Genomic DNA, 13,295 nt, shown 5'->3' on the forward strand with positions numbered 1-13,295 from the left:
TGCCGTGTCTGTGTTTTGAAACAAAACAGAATTACCACTAGAAGTCTTTACAGATTTGCATGTTCTAAAGGTGTCTTTTGTTGTTTTTTTTTTTACTTTTGAGTGATGATTTTGTTATAGGACTTGATGTAAGTCATTGTAGAAATGAATGTTATATTTCGCAATTTTAAACTACTTGGAAGAAAGTTTTATGATTCAACTAGCACAGCTTTCAGTGCTATTATAAAAAACCAAGTTTTACAAAATACATTTTAGCATATATATGTTAGTGTTGGAAATTATTATTTGCATTTTGGAGTTAATCAATAATGCATATCATACAATCTCTGGAGTACACAGACTTATGCTGTTAGATACAGTAGCTACAGACAGGGATAGAAAGTTCCTGCTTAATCTGCAGATTTGTAATCTATACTGAGAAGAGGGAATTGTTGTCTCTCTACTTCTGTTCATCCTTTGCAAAAGAAGAGAGATTAAAGGATGTAATTTGAGGGGTGACATGAGTTTTGTACCAGAACTGTAAAGAAGTGGTTTCTTGGGACTAAAATGATTGCAGTAATCACAAAATAACAATTTTCTCTGATATGAGGAATTATGGATAATTTAGCAGGGTTCCTTGCCAAAGATTAAGCGTTTACATTCATTTCTAACAGTTAAAAGATATTTGGAAGCACTAGTGTAATCCCTTGGGATGAGGCTTCATAAGCTGCAAAACCATCTGATAAATAGATACTTAAGCTTGGTTAGGACTTTGTCCCCTAGAGCCATATTAAGCTTGGGTTTATCTCATGTGCCATTTGTTTCGGATGCTTTTATTCAATAAACTGTCTCTGATTAATCATAACATTTTGTCAGATGCACTCTGTTTAATGTGCCTTTATGTGGGTTTTTTGTTGGTTTTGGTGTTTTTTGGGGTTTTTTTCCCAGCTAGAAAGAACATAGTGCTGCGTAGGGAAGTAAGTGCCCTTTCACTGCAGAAATTATTTTCCAACAGTCCAAAGTAGTCCACATCCGAGATTTTGTTGCAAATGCTTCGAATAATGGTTTTAGTAAGCTGGAAATGCTGGATTACTAACTTCATTGGTTATTTTTGTCACATTAACCTTGAACTGCTAAACGAGGCAGTAGTTGCTGTTTTGACTGCAAGCAGGACTCTAGCTGGCGTCAGCAGCTATTGTGCTGTTTTGTGTTCTCTGTCTGTAGTCAGACTCTTCTGTTTCACTTTGGTACCTGCTGGCATTTACCTAAATTCTTGAATGGCAGGTGCACTGTGACAGCCAAAAATATGTATGTGCAAACTTATGAAATGGATGTCTTACAAGGGAAGGGCACCCAAAATGTAAAGCCAAGACAAATTATGTCTATAACTTGATACTATTAGCAGCTGTTGTCGACTTCTGTCAGACAAGTTATTTAAAATGAAGTGTTTATAAAGCATCCTGTATCCCTCTACCTGAGTAATTTACTGTTAAAAGTATTAAGAAAGTTCAACTCTAATTCATTTGAGGTATCTGTAGAACAGGGTAATATAATATACTCAGACTGCTTGTATCGTTTTCAAAAGTGCCCAAAAATGTTTATGTTCTAAACACTAAGGTATACACTTTTTCTTTCCATTAAAGGGACAGGCAAGTTTTTTTCTTTATAGTTTATCCATGGTCCATTTTTTGCAACTAGGTAAAAATCTGAATCTTCTGGTTTTGAAGCATCTGTATTTGGAAATATCCTGCTGATTAAGCTCCATATGAGACAATGTTTATTTCATTTTTAAGTGAGAAGAAAATATGATTGTAAACAGGAATCTTTAGCTTTATAATTTTTGTTTTAGAACTGCCAAACCATCAGTTTCCCACCACAGTTCTGGTTTTTGAATATCCATCAGTTACAATTTCATGAATTCTCACTGCTGGCAGTCACACACATGTTTTCATTTACTGCATTACGGGTATTCTCTAGACAACCAGTCTGTTGAAAAGAAATTAATCCCAGCAGTGAACTAAGATACTGAATTCTCAGCAGTTTGTGTATTCATGTTTTTACATTGAGGCTATTTATATCTGAATTGAATTAATTTGAATATGTAACCAGGTGGTTGTGGTTAAGTCTTTTATTATACTTTGGATGTGAAAAGCCAGCAGAATGCAACTGCAGGATGGGAAACCTCCATAAATGCAGTTGGGAAATGCAGCATTGTGTGGTTGAAAATTCAGCTTGTATTTCTCTCATTTCTGTCCATGATTTCAGGCATGACCAAGATCAAGGAATACAGTTATACAATATATTGTAACTGGAGTATCCTAAGTAAAGTGTACTGTATACAATTTTAGATCTGACTCATTTTAAAATTTCACTGCAGATGAAAACCTAACAACTTATTGCTGTTTTATCTTGTGGTTCCCATTTCACCAACAATGAAAAGATGCAAATAATCCAGATGACATTTTAGACAACCTCTTTTGAAGGAGACTAGAGACTTTACAGATAACTTGCAAAGCCTGTTACTAAGCTGCAAATTGATACTGAGCAGGGTTGTGCTTTTTCTGTCTGTCTTCTCCAAGGAATATTCAAAATTGTTGGCTCAAGAAAGAAGTGGGCTTAGTCCTGAACTGCACGTTATGTGGAGCAAAGAAAGTAAAAAGCTTTCCGTTTGTTTCTGTTAGATGTTAACCGCTACCCAATGAATTTTCTTCAAACTGGGTTGCTCTGTTTAAGTGGAGGCTTGCTTACAATGCAACTTCTGTCTGTAATTATCTCCTCTGCTCTGTTTCACTAAGATTGAAAGTTAAAGCAAAGTGAAAAATGGAAGGGATTTTTATCTCAATCCCTTGATTTGGTTCTCTCAGTTTGAGAGAATTTCATAGCAAAAACTGGAGAAAGTGACAAACTTGGAAGATTATAAAGGCAAGTAAAAACTCCACTGGCAAATTCTTTAAGATTATATTAAGCCCCAGTTAGGCATGTCCCTGTGATGTTAGTCTTAGCCGTAATACTTGGTCATTCTTGCTGTAAACTGAATAGCAACTGCATGGAGTGGGTAGTAGCAACTCCTGAAATCTCTGCCTCTGTCTGCCTACAAGACAGGAGTATCCTGTTCTGGAGTTTACCTTTGGTAGGACATGGGTGAAACGATTGCTAGCCCTGAGCAGTTTCTGATCTTCGGACACAAAGGGATTTAGGATGATGGATACACTAGGCTTTTTTTTTTCTCCAGAGGTTGCATTGAAACTGGTTTTGTTTCCTTCTCAAAGGCTTGTACTGGAAAATCACTGTTTATGATGTATTACTTCTAGTAGCAGTCTCTAAACACAGCCTGCCTTTTTCAAGATTACAACATGCCGGGAATCAAAAGTTTCTGAAGCGTTAGTAAATAATTGCATAGCTTGTTTGCAAAGAACTATGCAGGCAGTGACTTTGAATACATGCAGATAGTTCAGCATTTTTAATAATAAGAGTATGTGTAGCTAAAGGATTAGAAATATCTGTTTTAGAAAGTGTTCTGTTGGTTTCTTTTTCACTGTATTGATTTTACAGATTCTTTTTATCTAGTGAGTAATATATGCGTGAGGAATAATTTTGTAATCCCTTGTGTCTGAGGGGCAGCATCTCTGTTGAAATGTGCTTCCCAGATCAGTGTCAATAGGAATATTCTCTTCTGTCTTGAGTCAATATACAAAGAAGAGGAAAACTGATGCAGTTTTATTTTGTAAGTGGTAAAAAGAAAGGAAGGTATATGGTTGTTTTGATATGTAAACAGTGGATGATTTTTTTTCCTGCTGTGTGTACAAGGTACATGTTGATGAAGTGGGGAAAGATTGTTTTGAGAACACCCATCAGACACTCTCTAATCTCACGGAAAACTTCTGACATATATTTGATTTAGAGAACATTATAGTGTATTCTGGTTTTCTTTCTGTGAATTGCTGTATTTGAATGTGATCAGGTTCTTTTACTTACTCGCCTGCTCCTGTGTCTGTCTGCCTTGAATTAAATAATTTCCACAGGAGCAGTTCAGGAGTGGTGGTGGTACTCTTATGCCACAGCAAATAACATTAAACAGAGAAAGTACTTTGAAAGAAACTTTTTTATTAAGAATTTTATTTCTGTAGTGAATACCTCTCTATATGTTGTGGCAATGGGGAGAAACACATCTGACAGAGAAATCATTTGTTTGAGGTCTAATTTATTTGTACTGCAGGGAGCAACCAAACCCCAGTGACTTGCGCTTGTGCTTATGGTGGGCTTCCCTGAGTTTTCGCTCCATGAAGGGCAGCTCCCTGCCCTGGCTGAGGTGTCATTCCCCTTGGTGAGGAGCGCAGGTACAGAAAGTAGCTGCCAGGATATGGCCATTCCTTCCACAGAAAACAAGAAATCAAGACGCACAAGCCTTGGCTGGCATCCTTCAGGCCTCTGCCATGGGTGTAATGCAGCTGCTGTGGACATCAGCCCTGAAAATTGTGAGGTGCAACTGAGCATTGAGGAGTTGTTCTTGGTATTTTCCTGGCGTTGCCTTGTGTACAAAGAGGACCATGATCGGGAGAGCTGTCTTACAGTATGTGCAGTGAGACCAAAGCTGAGGCTGATGTAGGGTGGAAAGGATGGAGAAAGGTCAGCTGATTTGGGGATGGAAATGGGGCTATTGCAGCATGTTGTCTGTCCATGAGCTTCAGTCCCATTCCCCAGGAGATCAGCAGCATTGAATGGCAGGTGTGCTCCTGGCTTGCCCTGCTGATTCAGTGGGATGGTTACAGGTGAAGAGCTCCATACTTTGTTCCTTCCTTCCCACTGCTTCTTGCAAAGCTGAAGAATCATTCCTGGCTAAAAGCTGAACAGCAAGTTCTGTAAAGTTATACACTGCCTTAAGTGGTTCTGTAGCCATCTTCTCTTTCTGCTGTCATATTTAATGCATGTCTTCTCAGAGAGTATACATACAAGTTTAGATTAATAATTTCTCAGTAATTCCTGAGGTACTCTTTGGTTCTTCTGGTCTCTGCAGGAATGCCACTAGGCTCTGTCTCCCATTTTATGTGAGAGAGAGTGTATGCAGGGCATGCAAAATCACTGCCTGGAAATGCAGTACAAAATAACTAATTTACCTCTGTGTATGTTCTATTCAGAGCGGTCAGTTCTGTTTTTCTCCCAAGTTACAAAATACGTATTGGGGGTGGGCAGGGGAAGGCTCCCACAGCAGATTGTTAGACTTCAAATGTAGATAGAATTCTGTAAGTATAAAAATCAAATACAATATTCTCTAATAGCTATCTGTGAAATCGGTGTCTGTGAAAGCTTCTCTATTCTTACAGTTTTCTAGCTAATCCGTGTACTTTGGGAAGGGAAAACAGGCTGGGAAAGAATGTGTGCTCATGAAACTGAGGAATGACCCTAGGCAGCTCTGTGTAAAAGACATCAATTGTTTGCACAGCAATTAAAGGCTAAATGGCCTACTTCTTATTAGCTAAGTCTAATTTTGTTTCTAATCAGGAAACTAAATATCAAGACAGAAAGGATTTTTCAGATTTTTTTTTCCAGTGGCTATTACATAAACATTTCATGTCAATGCACCTATCTAGGAAACCACACATGAATGGAGCAGTTGTGAATCCTTGTGGTGTTGGTGGAGTTGGTCTTTTTTGCTGCTACTACTGTGATTTAGAAGAGCTTTTAGCTTCTGAAAAATGTATAGCAGATGTACTGTCTTAAGTAAAAAAGCATTCAACGTAGCAATAAAAAAAGTTCTGCTCTTTCCAGGACACCGCTCTGTTACAGTTTTTCTCCCAAAGTTAAAATTGCACCCTATTGATCTACGCTATCAGCGATGTCACCTTTTTTTCTTCCAAATCAATCAAATCAAGCGTCCTTTAAGAAGAAAAATCAATTTAGCTTATTAATTACTGAACTCAGTATAGTGCCTGAAGGCCAGAATGTCATTTCCCGTAAGATTTGCTTTAAAAATACAAACTAAGTTAGAGCACTGACAGCTTGTCATCAGAAAGGACTCAATATTTCAAAAAAACCCACAAGTAATCTATTCTACCTGATACAAGCCTGTCTTAATATTCTAATTAGGTGGGTTTGGTTGTGTTTATTTTGTTTTGTTTTTTTTCTGCCATGTGTTTCATACAGGCACTTCAGTCAGCTGATATAGCCAGTGTCTGGGCAAAATGTGACTACAGCAAGCTACCAGAAGGTTGTACCTGGTAATGGATTATTTTCCCATGGTATAAGGCTCTTTAGTTTCTCAGCCCTCAGCAAAAGATATTATAAAATATAGATTACCTACTCATAAATAAAGGAAACAAAATGGAAAAAAAAGGTCTTAAATGAAAGTGGGTGTGTTGCAACTGTTACTGTATATTCGTAGTTACCAGTGTTCCTCCACTACACTGTCTCTCAAAGCTGCATGGAGAGAGTAATACTTCTTAGTGAAAATGTGCTTTAACATTATATTTTTTTGGTGACAGTAGAGAAATGTTTTGCAATGGATATTCAGAATTATTTGTCTTCTGAACCCAGTAGTTGGTATGTGTAGTGTGATTTGAATGGCTGTCAGGAGTAGAGACAGTAAATTCATCTCAGAGTCAAAGCTCTCTATAGAAAATGCCAGCTAATACTCAGTATCTTATAGTCCGTGAAGCAGAAGGAATTCAATTACTACTCAGAAAGACAATGTAAAGGCTTCTATGCCCCTGGTTTCACCAGAAGCAGAACTCCAAGCTAATGTGGTTAGCCAACTAGCAGCTTCTAAAACTTTTATTAGAACTGAGCTACGCTAATCCAAGCTATGCAGTGGGCTTAGGAAAGTAGAAGGGGTCCTATTCAAACAACAAACAAAAAAAAACAAACCAAGAAAGTTCAAGCAAAAACCCCCACTTAATTATTAAAATATTTTATCTGACAAGCCACCTCACTTTTCTTCTGACTTTGTTATGAATTTTAGGCCATGTTTAGGACTTCCAGCTTAACGATTAACTTAGAATAATCACAAGGAATCAAGCTTAGATTTTGTGTGTAAGGACTGTATGATTAAAGTAATAAACTCTTACTGTGGACACGTCAGCAGTATAGTCTTTCATCACTTTCCCTTGTCAAACTGTTTGAAGGATTTAGTTCCCACATTAGCCCTGATTTGTGTCTGTATTGTGCAGTATATTTTTCCAGAGGGTCACTTGGCTTGCACAGCTTAAAATAAGAAAAAGAAGTCATCAAAAAACATTTATCCATTAAGTGAGTGTTAACCACTTGAGGAACTTCCCTCTAAGGAAATGCATCTGAGTGTCATTTAAGCAAAGATCATGTTCTGCAGCCGAGCTGGCCAGGCAGATGCCAGTGGGGTTCTGCATAGCCACTCACAGAGCAGCTTGTGGGATTGGGACTGAAGATTTGTTAAAACCATTCAAATATTAAAATCACATGCAGGAGGAAACAGGAAAAGAAAAATGGAAACCACGGTCATTAAAAAAATACGGAGTTTGTTGTTGCTTCTTCAACTTCCAAGTTTGGGGGGGGAAAAAAAAAAAAGTCATTTGCAGAAATATTCTCACATTTGCCAAACCCAAGAGTTTAAACATCCAGTTGGAAGGACTTAAGAATCATGTTGGTAGCTCTTATGTTCATAAAAATCTTTCTTCGTCTACCTTTTAAACTTTCTCTGACCTTCCTGGCATTGCACGTATGACAGTTACAAATTGAAAAACTGAACTTGCAGCACATACAGAGTATTCACATCAAGATTCTCCGCCTTTCTCAGTTGCCTTCCCCACCTTGTCAAGGGTCCCATAAGTGATGGCATCCTTTTGCTTATGAAAGGCGTGGTTACTGGGCTGACTCTTCTACATGGTGGGTAAGAAGTAGCTCAGGTTACTGTTACCAAGTTCAGAATTGTCTCTGCTTTGCAAGGGGTTGGCATGGGAAGGCTATCCTGGTTACACAGGAACAGTTTACACCAGTACCTGTTAGGCAAGTAGATCACAGTCCTGTTGCATTCTGACAGGTGTTTTGTTTCGTTTTGGTTTTTATTCAGTCCCTTGCTGGGTTATGTAAGCTGGAGCAAAGAATATAAACTTTGACTTAAAAAAGAGTGCTTGCACAGGGTGACAATATATGGTGGTATAAATGAGAAGTTTGTTCCACCTATGATTGGGAGTTTCATGATATTTTCACACAATGATACCATTTTAATTCACTTGTTACTGTACTGGTGTTTTAAAATGTGCACAGTACTTTTCATTAAGGGTGTTTGCCTGACCCTGAATTTGTCACTGAATTTCCTTCATCCAAAATAGTTCATGAAGTCGCAGAAATTCAATTAAGTTATGAAGTGCTGTTCATCATCTTAATGATTCATCTTCCTAGTTCTCAGCAAATGTAATGTAAATACAGAGGCTTCACTGAATTTTAAACTAACACATTTCATTCTGTTATTTTTTCAGTTGTGCTGACATACCAGTTCTGAGTTGCAAGCTAGAAAAAAAGCTTTGCTGTGTACAGCTTTGCTGTGCCTGTTAACCATTTCATTTTTCTCTTTCTTTTCTTTTTTTGGTTTTCTTTAAGCTCCTAATGTCATAGTACTCTAGAACAGAGTCTTGATATTTGTGAATGGAGGGCATGCATTTTGGATAAAGGGTTGGCTCTGCTGATCACAAGCACTAGCTAATGTATCCTTATGTCACCTAAGCTCTCAGCTTTGCTCTTGATTCGGCTGAGCAGGCTTTATGCTAGCATCTCAGTTTTCTCAGGGCAGCTACTCTTAACCCCAAGCAGAGGTCGGGATGAGAAGTGGCATTCTAGGAAGATATTTAAGGTCTGTGCAGCATTTAAAACACCACCACCAAGAAACCCCACATTACTCAAACAAAATTAGTAGAATCTGCAGTTCATGGTTCCTTCTGCCCAAGTAGATTTTGCCTTAAACAATCATTGGATAATGTCCTAAATCTGAATAGATATTTCAAAAAATTCAGTTGTACAGTAGAAGGCAAACATTGTGTTTTTAATGTCTTCAAATTAGTAGGGCCTTTGTTTGATTTTCCACACACGGGAATCGACCATTGCCCAGGGAAGCTGTGGATACCCCATCCCTGGAAATGTTCAGCACTAGGTTTGATGGGGTTTTGAGCACCCTGGTCTAGTGAAAGTGTCCTTGCCCATGGCAGGGGGACTGGAACTAGATGCTCTTTAAGGTCCCTTCCAACCTAAACAATTCAATATTTCTGTGATTCTTGTGCTTGGAGGAGGACATCCAGTTGCTTTCTTTCTGGAAAAAATCAGGATCTCCTGATTGGAAACAATCCATCCCAATATACAGGAAATGAAGCAAAGGTGGCAAGAAGCTTGTATGGATGAACAAGTTACTCCTGACTAAACTCAGACATAAAAAAGGAAGCGCACAAAAGTTGGAAGCAGAGACAGATTCAGCAGGCCCAGAAGGAGTATAGAAATGTGGTCCAAGTATGCAGGGATGGGGTTAAGAAAGACAAAGCCCAGATGGAATTGAAGCTGTCAAGGTACATGAAGGGCAACAAGAAGTGCTTGTCCAGGTATATCAGCAACAAAAGGAAAACTGGGGAAAATACGGGTCTGCCACTGAACGGGAACGGAGGCTTGATCACAATGGACAGGGGGAAGGCTGAATGAATTAGTGATTTCTTCACTTCAGTCTTCACTGGTTTAAGACTTGCCTTTGGGAAGTCCATGAGGCCCCCCTAAACCAGTGAAAAAATCTGGGGCAAGGAAGATATACCCTCACTGGAGGAGAATCAAGTTAGAGAACATTTAAACAAGCTGGACATAACAAGTCCATGGGACCTGATGGGGTGCATGCATGGGTGCTGAGGGAGCTGGCCAGTACCTTTGCAAAGCCAGTCTTGAAAGGTTGCGGTGATCAGGGGAGGCCTCTGAGGACTGGAAGAAAGCAAATGTCTCTCCTAGCTTTGAGAAGAGTTAGAAGGAAGATCTGGGGTACTGCAAGCTGATCAGCCTCATCTAGATTCCTAGGAAGATGATGGAGCAAATAATCCTGGAAACCATTTTGAACAGATGTAGGACAAGAAGGTGATTCAGAGTAGTCAGCATGGATTTATAAAAGAGAAATTAGTCTTGATCAACCTGGTAGCCTTCTGCAATAAGATGACTGGCATGGTGGATAAGGGGAAAGTAGCGGATGTTGTTTGTCTCAACTTTAGCAAAGCTTTTGATGCTGTCCCCCATAACATTCTCATAGATACTGGTGGAGTAGAAGTTAGGTAAGTAGATGGTAGGGTAGACTGAAACCCATCTGAGCTGCTGGTACTCAAAAGTGCTCAAAGATCAGCATCACAAAGTTCAGCTAGAGGCAAGTCGCTATTTGACACTGAGACCAATACTATTGTACCGTTTTAATGACCTGGATGATGGGGCATGACATGCCTTTTACAAGTCTGCAGCCAATTCAGAATTGGGACTAGTGATTAATACAGCAGTTGCTTGTGCTGCCATTTAGATGGACCTTGACAAGCTGAAGAAATGGGCAAAGGGAGCCTGGGGATGGACTGAAGGGAAAGCACTTTTGCAGAAAAGGCCCTGGTGGACAACAAGTTGAACATGAGCCAGCGATGCTTCACTGTGACAGAGAAAAAGCTTCTTCCCCATGAAGGTGGTCAAACACTAGAACAAGTTACCCAGGGAGGCTGTGGTATCTCATCCTTGGAGGAGATACTTAAAGCTTTAATTGAACAGGGCCCCAAGGAGCCCAACCAAACTCTGAAACTGGATCTAACTTTGAAGTTGGCCTTGCTTTAATGGGGTGGGAGGGAGGCTGAACCAGATGATCTTCAGAGTTTCCATCCAACCTAAGTTATTTTTTAATTTTCGGATTGTAGCACAAATGTTATAAACAACACTCCTTTCACCTAAAGAAGCCCTGGGGGAAAATACAGGCAATGGTCTTTCATGTTTGTGTGCTGCAGTACAAACTAAATCAAAACACATGTTTCTGTGGCTTATAGTTTAATAAAGATTTTCCCACGTGTTGAATGTATTTAGATAAAAATGAATGGTTTTCTCCAGTGTCGTCTTCAATTTCATACAGTTTCTTTGTTGTTTTCTATTGTTTAAACTGTGCCAAATGCTGTTCCAAGTCAGTTTTTTCCTTTTGCATGGATGGTGTCTTTTTCTTCTTTTTCTCCTGTAAATTATTCTCTTTGGAAGAATTCAGTGTTACAGTTCTCCAGGACACAATCACTTGAGTTATTATTGCTGTTCCTTTTCAACAGGCACAAAGGCCCTACAGTGCTTCCTTTGCTGAAGGCCCTGCAAACCAAGCTTCTGTCGATTTTCATTGTGACTTAACTTCAGTGGGGGAGTATAGCAGAATTAAGAAATTTCTTCTTTGCCACTTTTTCCCCTCCCTCTGTGAAGTTGGATTGATCCTGCTTTCACCATCTAACCTGTGAAAATTAATTCTAGATAATAAGTTGACATTCAGTGGACCTGAATCTGAAAAAGATGAGAAAAGGCATATTTTTTCTCATGGGAGCCTGCTTTTAATGTGAAATAGGATTCTTCTTAATCCACCCTAACGTTATTTTTCTCTGAATCTATGAAGTCTTAGGCAGTAATACTAGATTTTCACTTGTGTGCAATTCTCACTCTTGGTTATCTAGATATTTGAGTAGAATGGAAGTTTTGCAAAGAAAAATGTTGGGAAACACTACATTTCTAGAGTCAGAACCAAGCCTGAGCTGCTTGTTTTAATCCAGAACGCTCCAGGTCTGAGAAACTTCCAGCCAGTCTAGATCGGGATACTTATTGATACCTGATGGGCTGGATGTAAATGACTAAAATAGAAGTATTTAAGGTCCTAATTTCCTGTTGATCTTGGTAGAAAGTTAGTATTATTAGTGTTTTATTTGACTTAGACCAATGTGCTTATTGTATTATTTTGGTGGGAATTAACATCAGAATTCCTGAGGTGCCTGGAGGAAAGGATTGTAAAGACTTCACAAAGGCTTGCTTTATTTTATTCTTGAGATAAGAGTATAGGAGGAAAGGACATTTTGGTGTGTGGATTCTAGGGTATCTGACTTTGTGCTAGTAGAGAAGATGAAATTAGGATGTTTGGGAAGGAGTAGATACTAATTTTGCTATGAGACATCACCATGAAGGAACATCAGTTTGCGTAGGATATGTTTGGTATTCCCCACACTGTGAATTTCAAGGGTTGTTTGGAGTCATCCACTGACAATAAGAAAACCAAGCCCCAAGTCTGACAAATACTAACTCGGAAATTATCTTTGCCTGCAAGATGTTTTGTTTTAATATAAATTCAGCCTTACTCATAACTCTTTGAAGGATCTAGGCCAAAATTTGTTACTGTTGAAGCTAATAGGTTCTAACATTTTGGACTGAAAGAAATTCTAAAACCTTTTGGAAATCTGTAAAGCAAGTGATAAACCCCAAGAAAGTACCCACTTTTGTTTAAAAGGAGTTGAAGTCTGGATGTTTTCTGTATGCACTCTGATGAGCTAATGATCTGTGGAATGAGCAGGGGACGTGCTAAACATCCCTGCTCAGACATGTCATTTCTTGCATCCTACACTCATCTGCACTGATGTCACCCTAGACTGTAACCATTTCTGGTTGTGGACATTGTAAGTCAATTAATGCTCTTCTTTCGCTGTATATAAATATTGTTTTAATTTTGACCCTTTGAGACACCTTTTTTTTTTTAAGCAATATTTAAGAGCCAACATATTTTAACATTCCAGTTGGTATCTATGTTAATTTGAGTTCAGTTTGTTCCCTGAGTTTTTGAGATCAGCTATTTTTAGCCTGGTTTCCTGAGGAACTGAAGTTTATGAGATGGCTGTATCTATCCACCTGTCTTCCACTGAGCTTTTTGAAGCCAATGATCAACTATCCCAATTTGGTGGAGAGAGTGAGGTTCTCAATGCTGTTAAGCACTGGCAAGTTTCATCAATAGCTTTGGTTTGGTACAGGGGAGACACAAACAATTACCCTATCTAAGGGAAAAGGTGTAAGATAAGCTCAGCAGTTGTGTTGTGTAGTTTGGTGGGAAACCAGTTGAGCCACGACTCAGTGCTGCTTCTCACTCATGGGGTAGTGAGAAAACATGACCGAGATCTGAGGCTGCTGTGGCTGGGGGGGAAACTGAAAGTATTTAGGTTGGGAAACATGGGCTGTGGATTGTTACAGTTGGGGAGATGTGTGTAGATTATGGACAGGGACCCCATATTGCTGTGGTGAGGAGAATGTGTGAGTGTGTAGCAAGAATGCAAAGCATCAGTTTTATTGCTCTGAAA

The 13,295-nt window shown here is 39.0% G+C and overlaps 1 protein-coding gene across 6 annotated transcripts in view; it reads left to right on the plus strand.

Moving 5' to 3' along the window:
- The window catches only part of FARP1 (FERM, ARH/RhoGEF and pleckstrin domain protein 1), a 213,855-nt gene that overhangs the window by 63,922 nt on the left and 136,638 nt on the right, over positions 1-13,295 (plus strand). The window lies entirely within an intron of this gene.

Source organism: Falco rusticolus, chromosome 2 (assembly GCF_015220075.1).
Source record: "Falco rusticolus isolate bFalRus1 chromosome 2, bFalRus1.pri, whole genome shotgun sequence".
NCBI lineage: Eukaryota > Metazoa > Chordata > Aves > Falconiformes > Falconidae > Falco > Falco rusticolus.